The sequence below is a fragment of the Pithys albifrons genome, chromosome 17 (assembly GCF_047495875.1).
Source record: "Pithys albifrons albifrons isolate INPA30051 chromosome 17, PitAlb_v1, whole genome shotgun sequence".
Lineage (NCBI taxonomy): Eukaryota > Metazoa > Chordata > Aves > Passeriformes > Thamnophilidae > Pithys > Pithys albifrons.
In genome coordinates, this window is record NC_092474.1 from 11,736,035 (window position 1) to 11,744,779 (window position 8,745).

The following is an 8,745-nucleotide window of genomic DNA, read 5'->3' on the forward strand; positions in this document are numbered from 1 at the left end:
TGGTGATGGGTAGCAGGTCTGCTGTGCCCAGCATAGGTTGGAGGCCAAGGGCCAAAGCTGGATGGTCTTAGGGCCGCAACAGAATCATAGAATGGGTCAGGTTGGAAAGGGACCACAGTGGCTAATCTAGTCCAGCCTCCCTGCCAAAGCAGGACCATCCCAGACCACAGGGCACAGGATTGCATCCAAATGGTTCTGGAATATCTTCAGTGAGGGAGACTCCACACCCTCTCTGGACATTCTGTCCAGTGCTTGGTCACTGCACAGGAAAGTTTGGCCTCATGTTCTGGTGGAACTTCCTGGGCATAAGTTTCTGCCTGTTGCCTCTTGTCCTATTGCTTGGCAATGCCAAGAAGAGCCTGGCTACATCCTCTTGGCACCCTCCTTTCAGATACTTAAATGTTCCTTAGCTTTCCCTTGCCTTTTTGTCTGTCTGGGCTCTCCCCTCCTCAGGGCTCTGTGCATTGGGCTGGCACAATTCATGCTATGAATGCCAAAGAAACCATTCCCACCCTAGGCTCTGAATTCAGTATCCCAGGCCACCTTCTGAGCCATGGAAAACCTCCCTGGAGGTCAAACTACAATTAACTAACAATACAGCCAGAATTAAAAAGAAAGAGATATGCTCAGACCTTTCATTTCCAAGTGGAGTCACTTCACACACAGCCTGGGGGCTGAGTGCTCCCAGCCAGCCCCTTATGCTTCCAACCCCCAGCCCATGTGTGAACCATGGGGGGACATCTGTACCCCATCCAGGTCCCTCAGGAAACTGTTTCCCTCTTCCCAGGGGAGGAAGAAGGGGACAGGAAAATTAAGAGAAGGAAAGGGTCATAAAGTCATAATGAAGTTGATGTACAAAGGAAGCTCTGGTCCAGTCTGAATACAGACTTTTGGCCAGGTGAACTTTCCCTCAGTGATTCTGCAAATCCTTATAGTTACTTTTCTTTTGGATAGTTTTCAAAAGACATCATGTTGCTGAGCATGGGATGCAGACAGGAAGAGCCTTTCTAATTAACCCAGGAGGGAGAGCACCCCTCTCGCCTGCTCTGACCCTGCACTGTGAGGGAAGGCGCAGGATTTCCAGAGCTCCCCTAGAAACGGTACCTTAATCCCCGTCCCCAAAATCCCTGACCCCTGATCCGCACAGAGACAACCATTTTAAAGAGACAGTGTCACGATGTGACACCTCCTTCTCATAAGTGGTCACCTGCCAGCTTCGACTGAAGGCATAATTACCATCCTTGAGGCCTGATCCATCTTATTCCCCTTGAAGTCGATGAGGAAACCTCCCCGACTCTGCTGGAAGTGGTATTAAGATTCCTTCCCCCCCTCTTTTCCCAGGATTTATCTCCTTGCGAGGCTGGAGGATTTCCCCAGCACTGAGGCTGGAGTGGCCGGGCATGGAAGGGTCTGGAGGGAGGCAGTGCCTCCGGGAGGGAGCGGGTGAGAGGGGAAGAGAAAGAAGAGCAAACACAGGTCCATTAATCCGCAGTTAGTCTGCCTTTTTTGTTAGGAAGATGAACTTGATGAGTTAATTAAGCCACAGCCTGTAAAACCAGTTTATTTGCATAGCAAACTCCTGGGCCAGTGTGCTGTGAGCGGGCATAGACGTGCAGACAATTCCGGGGAAATTACAGCCTCATTAATATGCTAATCTGGTTGCAGGCCTGGAACGAGTTTTGGGTTTGCGGTGCTTGGGGGGGGTCGGGGGGGTGTGTTGCTTAGCAACCCTTTCCTCCAGGTAACCCTTCTCTTCCTTGCCCTTGATATCCCCCAAGGATTGCCAGGGGAGGGGGGCTCGGCGGTCACGCAACAGTGAGCAAAACGAAAGGCAAACGCGGGGGGCTGGAGGGCGGGGGGCGCAGCGCTCCCCTCGCGCAGCATCCAGGCTCACACCCCAAAGAGCGGCGGGCGGCTCCCCCCTCCCCAAAGCAGCCGACGAGGCGCTGGTTGCAGATGCGCAGCCGTGGCGGGCGAGCGCGGAGCGTGTAACGCGGGTGCGCGCACATCGGTGGGCTCCGTGCCGGGGTGAGCGGCGCTCGCAGCCCCCCGGCGCACAATCTCCGGGCCGCAACTGCATGTTTCCACGGGCTGCTCCCTGGTGAGCGTCCCAGAGAGTCACAGCAGTCACCCCTTGTCTCCTGATACCCAGCTCTGGGCACGCAGCTCCACCCCGAGCACCTCCCTCCATCAGCAGCGCTTCCCCAGCCTGCCCTTCTCGTGCCTCCTGCCAGGCCCACAGTTGCCCTGTCTCCCGGACTGTCCTTCCTGAGTGGCACAAGTCCAGTGCTCCTTCCCTATCCCAGCTTCCTGCAGCACTGATCAGGATGGGAGCATAAGGAATCTGAGGAGCAGATGGAACATCTCTGCCCCCACCAATCCCTGAAGTTTCTGGACAATTCCATCAGGATCAGGATGGGAACTAAAACCCTGACCCAGGCTGGTTACACAGTCAGACCTTTCTCCTGCAACTTAAGCTCCAGTGACTCATCATGACACCCACCCCATCACGGGCTACCAGAGGAAGGGATGTGCCCTGTCTGTCAGTGTCCCACAGTGCTGGTGTCCACCAGCCTTGGATCACAGAGAAAAATGACATTAGAACTTCTGCTGGAATACCGGGCCTTTCCTAGCCAGAGGGCTTGCTTGTTGGATGTGGCAGTCTCAGGCATCTCAAGTGTTATGTTGGTCAAGAAGACAAACCTGTAACAGCAGATGAAATCTCAGCAAGCCCCACATCCTCCATCCCAGGGAATCACACTCATGTTCATCCTGAGCCCTTTTCTCCCAGCAATTGCTACCACCTGCCAGGTCTCTGTGACAGGTAAACAATGGGAGTTACCACACTGTGGTGTCTCCTCTTCCAGCACAGGGTTCAATTCCTTTCCTGGGTCATTAGACCTACCCTTTCACCCCTGATATGGTCCTTGTTAAAGTTCCTGTCTTGTTGGATTGGAAAATTTTCTGTATCCCTTCTAGACTCCTTCCCTGCAAGCCCACATAGAGTGAGCTGTGGCTCCCTTGTGGACCTGACTGGATGCCAAAGCAGCATGACTTTCTCCCAGAACCCTGCTGTCCATGTTTTTGCAATCCAGAGGTGATGTGCAGAGCTATGCCAGCTCCAGGGACCATTTTCACCCAGCTATCCCAGTAGCTCAGCATCTACAGATGCTCTCCTTGAGAAGTTGTAATCCAGCAGCCTGACAGATGTCAAAGCCCTGTAAGCTGGACCCAGCACCTGCAAAACAAGGCCAGACCAGGAATTTTGGGGCTGATGAAGATGTCTGGGTCGTGTTCATGCAGTGCTCTGCCTTTTCAACATTCCCTCAGTGAGAGGAGACTCAACAGAAGTTTAAAACTCTGGAGGTATATACTCAGCTCCCTTACTCCACCACTAAACTTCTCAGTCCAGGTGAATCTACACCTGATGTCTCGACAGCTTTGAGGTTGGAACCCTTTGCTGACTAAACTTGGCTCTTGTTCAATGGAAACTAAGGGTTTGTCCTGGGATGGAGGAGGGTTTCCTCTCTCTCCCTGGCTTTGCTCTGTGATGCTTAGAAACATCTGCCTCCACTCATTCCCCAGCCCAAATATTTGAAATGCAAACAAGTATGTCAGGCAACAAGTTTTTGTGTTAGACATTTCCCTGCCAAGAAGCACCTCCAACTTCTCAAGAGGAGGTAAATTCCCAGGATCACTGCTGGAGACACCAACATGAGGAAGAGAGCTGCTGTCTTCCTACTCAGGGAGTCCCAGTCTCCAGGGTTATCCATCCGTTAACCTTCATGAGCTCAAATATTTATTATTCATATTACCCTGAAATGTGCTAAAAAGATGAAAAAAGGAATTAATGTGCCAGATCTTGCATCCACCTTTTAGCTTATTACAGTGCTAAAGCAGTATTAACATTTACAGTGTATGAGCTCTGCTTTGCTTGTGCCTGAGGCCAAGGGGTTTAAGCCAGTGCCGAAGTTAATAGCAAGCGCTGGTTAGAAAAAGCCCATTATGTCATAAAGTTGGAATTTCACTTGGGCAGTGGCCACTGGCTCTTTCCAATTGGGATGCAGTGCCATCCTCTCAGTCTCTTTCTGCTCTGCTACCTGCTCCAGCTTGTTCTCCCTCTCACAAACAAAACAGAATGGGGGAAAACTGTGTTTTTCTTTTCAATGCTGGTGAATCAAAGGACATCACATTTGCCAGAAGATAATTGGTTCAGACTCTGTCCAAGAAGCCTCATCTCCTCCCGGGGTGATGTTAGGAGGTGCCATGTGGTCGGAGGTGTTCCTGGGCCTCGTTCCATCTGTTGGGCTGGAGGTGCCGGGTTCCTTGACATCTCCTCCTTTACAGCTTGAACATATTGATACACCCAACATCCATGTGTTCTGCTTGAGGTTGGCTTTATGGCAACTTCTGCCACCCCTTAGGAAGGATCTGCCTGTAAGAGTGTGAGGAGTTTGAGGAGGCTCTGGGTGCTCCATGAAACCTGACAGCTCTGTCACAAGGCAGGGTCTGTTGGGATGGCTGTTACATGGTGGTGGTGATTGGGCTGATGTGTTAGATACTCCTCCACCCTCTCCCCATGCCCCTTGTATGCCTGCAGAGCCCTGAGTTTTGTGGCCATTTCATGCCTTCCAAGGAGAGAGGGTTCCTCAGCGAGTCCTGTGGCTGCCAGAACTCCCTTGGCTCTGCCACTTTCAGGAGCTGCCAGGGACAAATAACTTCAGTCTAGCCTGAAGTTTCAAAGCCTGCTGAGATCCAGGATTTTTATTCCCACCAAATCACACTCCTGGATTTCACTGGGATGCCAGGAAAACACCTGGCCCAAGGGGCAAGAATATTTTTGCTATGGTGCATCCATACCATGAGGATGGGATGGGGGTTGCTCTACCCTGGTGATGGGACAATCTCGGTTTGGGAGAGTGTTACATGGGGCCAGGAAGAGCCCTTTGCTAACCTGAATGTGAATTTGGCACAATTCAATTTGTCATTGCTATATTGGAAACTCAGGTGATTTTCTTCTGAGCACAGTGTGATGAGATTTTTGCTATTTTTGTAAATCAACACTCCTATGTTTCTGTGCATGGGATAGCTGCGTCAGTGATTCAGTTGAGGAAGAGTTTATATAGAGAAGAGAGTCTCACCCTTTAGGAAGTCAGATATTACTTCCAGCTCTCCTTGTCCTTGGTGCATGTGGCCCAGCAGCCAAAAGCTGGGCTTACTGAGTGTCCAGCAGGATGACTGACAATTTCACAGCATTGTGTGCTGAAGAACTAGTTTTCTGGAGGGTTTTCCATCAGCATTTTTTAGCAGACAGCTGGTTCTGAACATGAACAGATGTGGAGATTTGGGAAGGCTTGGAGAGCCTGGTGACACTGGGAGGGTGAGTCATGTTGGCACATCAGAGCTCACTCTTCACCTGAGCACCTTCTCCAGCTCCACCAAGCCTGGTACTTGTTGTCTTCTGTAGTTACTCCTCTGGTGAAGACAGTCCTTTGGAGCACTCTCTAGTGTTGGTATCCATCAGAGGACCTTGGTGATCACTGGAGACCTGAGGTACCATGCTGAAAGCCACCGTGCAACGTGCCAGCACCACACTGAGCCCACTCAGTGGGATACAGGAAGCACACAGAGCCCTGGGATGTGGTTAGGAATGTTCCCTTTCCAAGTGAAGCTTGTTGGGCTCTTTCCTCTCTGCCTGTTTTCTAGCAGAGCCACCCAGACTATCAAAACAGAGCTGAGTCCTATTTGAAATTCAGAGGGCACCATCAGTCCATGTCATTGGCAGGGAATAAATAAATACCTCTTTTGAACGCGTCAGGAGTGATGTGTTGCTGGGCTCATTCAAGGTCACATCTGTAAACATGTGATGGAGGCAGGGAGCAAATCCACACTGGATTCAGTCTCAGCCATCGTTTTCCTGTAGGACAAAAATCCCCCCTGCCCACAGGAGCCCCCAGCAAACATGGGGGGAGATGGTGGTGCTGGGTGTGTCTCTGCTCATGTCCTTGGTGGGAGTGGCTGAATGGGACTGGGAGTGAGTGGGAAGGGCCACAATGTCACTGGGCAGGGAGGATGAGTTTCTGGGGGTGTCTGATGATGTGGCATGGTGTGTGACATCCAGCAAGTGAGGTTTTCCATTACAGTGGTCTGGAGGCCACCTCAGCACTTCTGGTACTTGATAGGATTCAATGTGATTGAAGGATTTTTGTTTATCTATGTCTGGAACAAAACTTCCCTGGGCAAGGAGCTCTGTTCCTGACATGGCAGGTAAAGCACAGGCAATTCTGTGAATGGTCCAACCACTTGTCCATGCACAGCTCACCTACTCCAGGCACTGTACAGACCCTGGGCAGTCCCCTTTCCCAAGGGGCTGTAAAGCTATTCCAGGGCAATGCTGGTTTCCACACTCCCTTTTACCATTGTGTCTGCTTAACCTATGGAAGAAACAGAAGTCAACAAACCCCCACCAACCCTCTGCCAAGAGCCCCTTCCTTCCACACCAAGGCTCGGACCCCAAGTCCGAGGCTGCTCAGCTCTGTCTCAGTGGCGCTCCTCACCCTTTGACAAATCCTGGCATTTGCAAAGTTATTATACCTCATTATGAATTGGATTTTAATCTAGTGTAAATAGTCCTACCATTATAGTGTCATAAGAAGCAATTAGCCCCCCTGCTTGCTTCTATGCATGAGGGGAAAGCTTTAATATCACGGAGCTGTGAGGGCTTGATGGGGCTTCAGCCTACAGATGTATGTACAGGCAGAGGCTTTGCTCTCCCAGCATTAGTCTGTCCAGTGTGTGCCCAAGATGCTCCCTCTGTGTCCTCAGGAGGTCTCCAAAGTGAACATCTCCTGAGCATCATGGTTGATTTTGGTTTGGGATCTCTGCCTCTCCTTGGGTGCACTCTGCAGCACGTCTGGAAATTTTCTTTCAGAGGATGGATGTGGTTCAAGCAGATGATAAATCGTGGTTTCCTCGCCTTGCCCTTAACCCAGTCACAAAGGGGATTATCATCCACAGGGCGAGAGGCGTCTGGAGTCCAGTCCCTGCCTTGCCTCCGGGTGATTATTTCCAATCTCAGTGAAGCTCTTTCCTCCTTTGCCTCGTGAAGGAAATTCATTATCTGGAGCTGGAGCACTCGCACGGTTATAAACGAATCCCACCTTCTCCATGCCTGTGTCACCTGGAGCTGGGCTGGGGGAGCTGGTGAGAGCCTGGGCACTCAGACATCAGGGCTGTCCCCACTGGGTAATGTTGCATGATTAATAACAACCCCAGGTTAATGGGGTTTTAATGTTCCTCCAGCAGCAGAGGGAGGGGGTGGTATCCTCAGCTCTGAGCTGGAGTGGAGCAGAGCAGGGGCTTTGATCTTTGTTTTGGGGAGGGATTGAGGTGTCTTTGTGCTTGTTGCTGGTTGTGTGTCCATGAACACCATGGCATGTGTGGGTTGAAAGGCACAGGCAGTGCTAGATGTGCTCTAGAGTTGGGAACTGTACTTGAGTGTTTGTGGTGTGGGTGTGTGATGGGCACAAGTGTTAAATACTGTCCCCAGTGATCTTATGGGGATCCCAGTGTACAGTGGGGGGTTGCACAGAGCATGGCACAGCAGCAAGGTCCATCCTTATGCCATTTCCAGAAAAGAGGGTCTCTCTGCACTGCAGATTTAGAAGGGAAAAGGCTTTTTTAATTTTCCCAGGGATGGGGAGGAACTCACTTTGTTCATGAAGAGGCCTGTGATCCATCTCTCCCTGGTCACAGACTGTGTTGTGGTCCTTGCTCCTATAAACAGACCTGCAGGAATTTGCTTGCAGGAGATGGACACAGAAAAATACATCCCCTTTCCCATTCCTTCTTTGCCACAAGAAAGAAAAGCTGGCTGCCTGTTAATTACACGAACCTTCTCATGGGCAATTGAGCTGGCTGTGTGTGTGTGTATTCATGCTGTCTGCAAGTTCTTGCCTGATTCATGCTCACAGGTAACTGAAGTGAAACCAAATTTTGCAACAAAGCAGGGCACTGCTGGACGTGTCCAGCTGCATCCTGGCCCTGTCTACACAGCAAGGCAGCAACTCTTTTTCCCAGGGCAGAAACAGTGTCACCTCTATCCCAAACTCAGTTTTTTATCCTATTGTGACTTGTCCCCATGGTCAAGGTGTTACAGAGTCCCAGAGGTGTGGACTTCCCTCTGCCTGTTATTTCTTCTCGCTGAAGTTTGTCAGGGAAAGACCTTCAGGCTGAGCTTGGGCACAAGGACATGGTCCTGCCCTGGTGAGGATGTGGCCCCTTCCCCTACTGTAGGTGAAGGAGGCTGGTGCTTTGTGAAGGGGATAGATTCTAATGTCAAGGAGGGTTGGGGAGATTGTTCTTGGTGTGGGGATCCTGCTGCTGCTCCACATGTCCTGGATCTACAAGTGGAACCTGACTGTGCTGGCTGGGGACTGTTCTCTGGTGACAACTCCCATCCTGGGACTTGGTCCCCACTGTTGTCTGTCCTGTGTGTGCAGAGAAGGTGCTGGAAACCCAAGGAGATGCTGGTTCCTGGCTCTGTGAAGTTCTCCTCAAGGACATTTCACTCTCACTGAAGTTTGCTGGGAATGCTGACCAACAGGGCTCCCAAAGCCCTCCTGCCACTTCCACAGGGCACAGGTAAGAGTGCTGGCCACTTCTTTGTGTCTATCCTGGCACCATTTTGGTCCATGGCAACCAGTACCTTCCTAGTCATTCAGTGGGAACACATAAGGGTCAGCC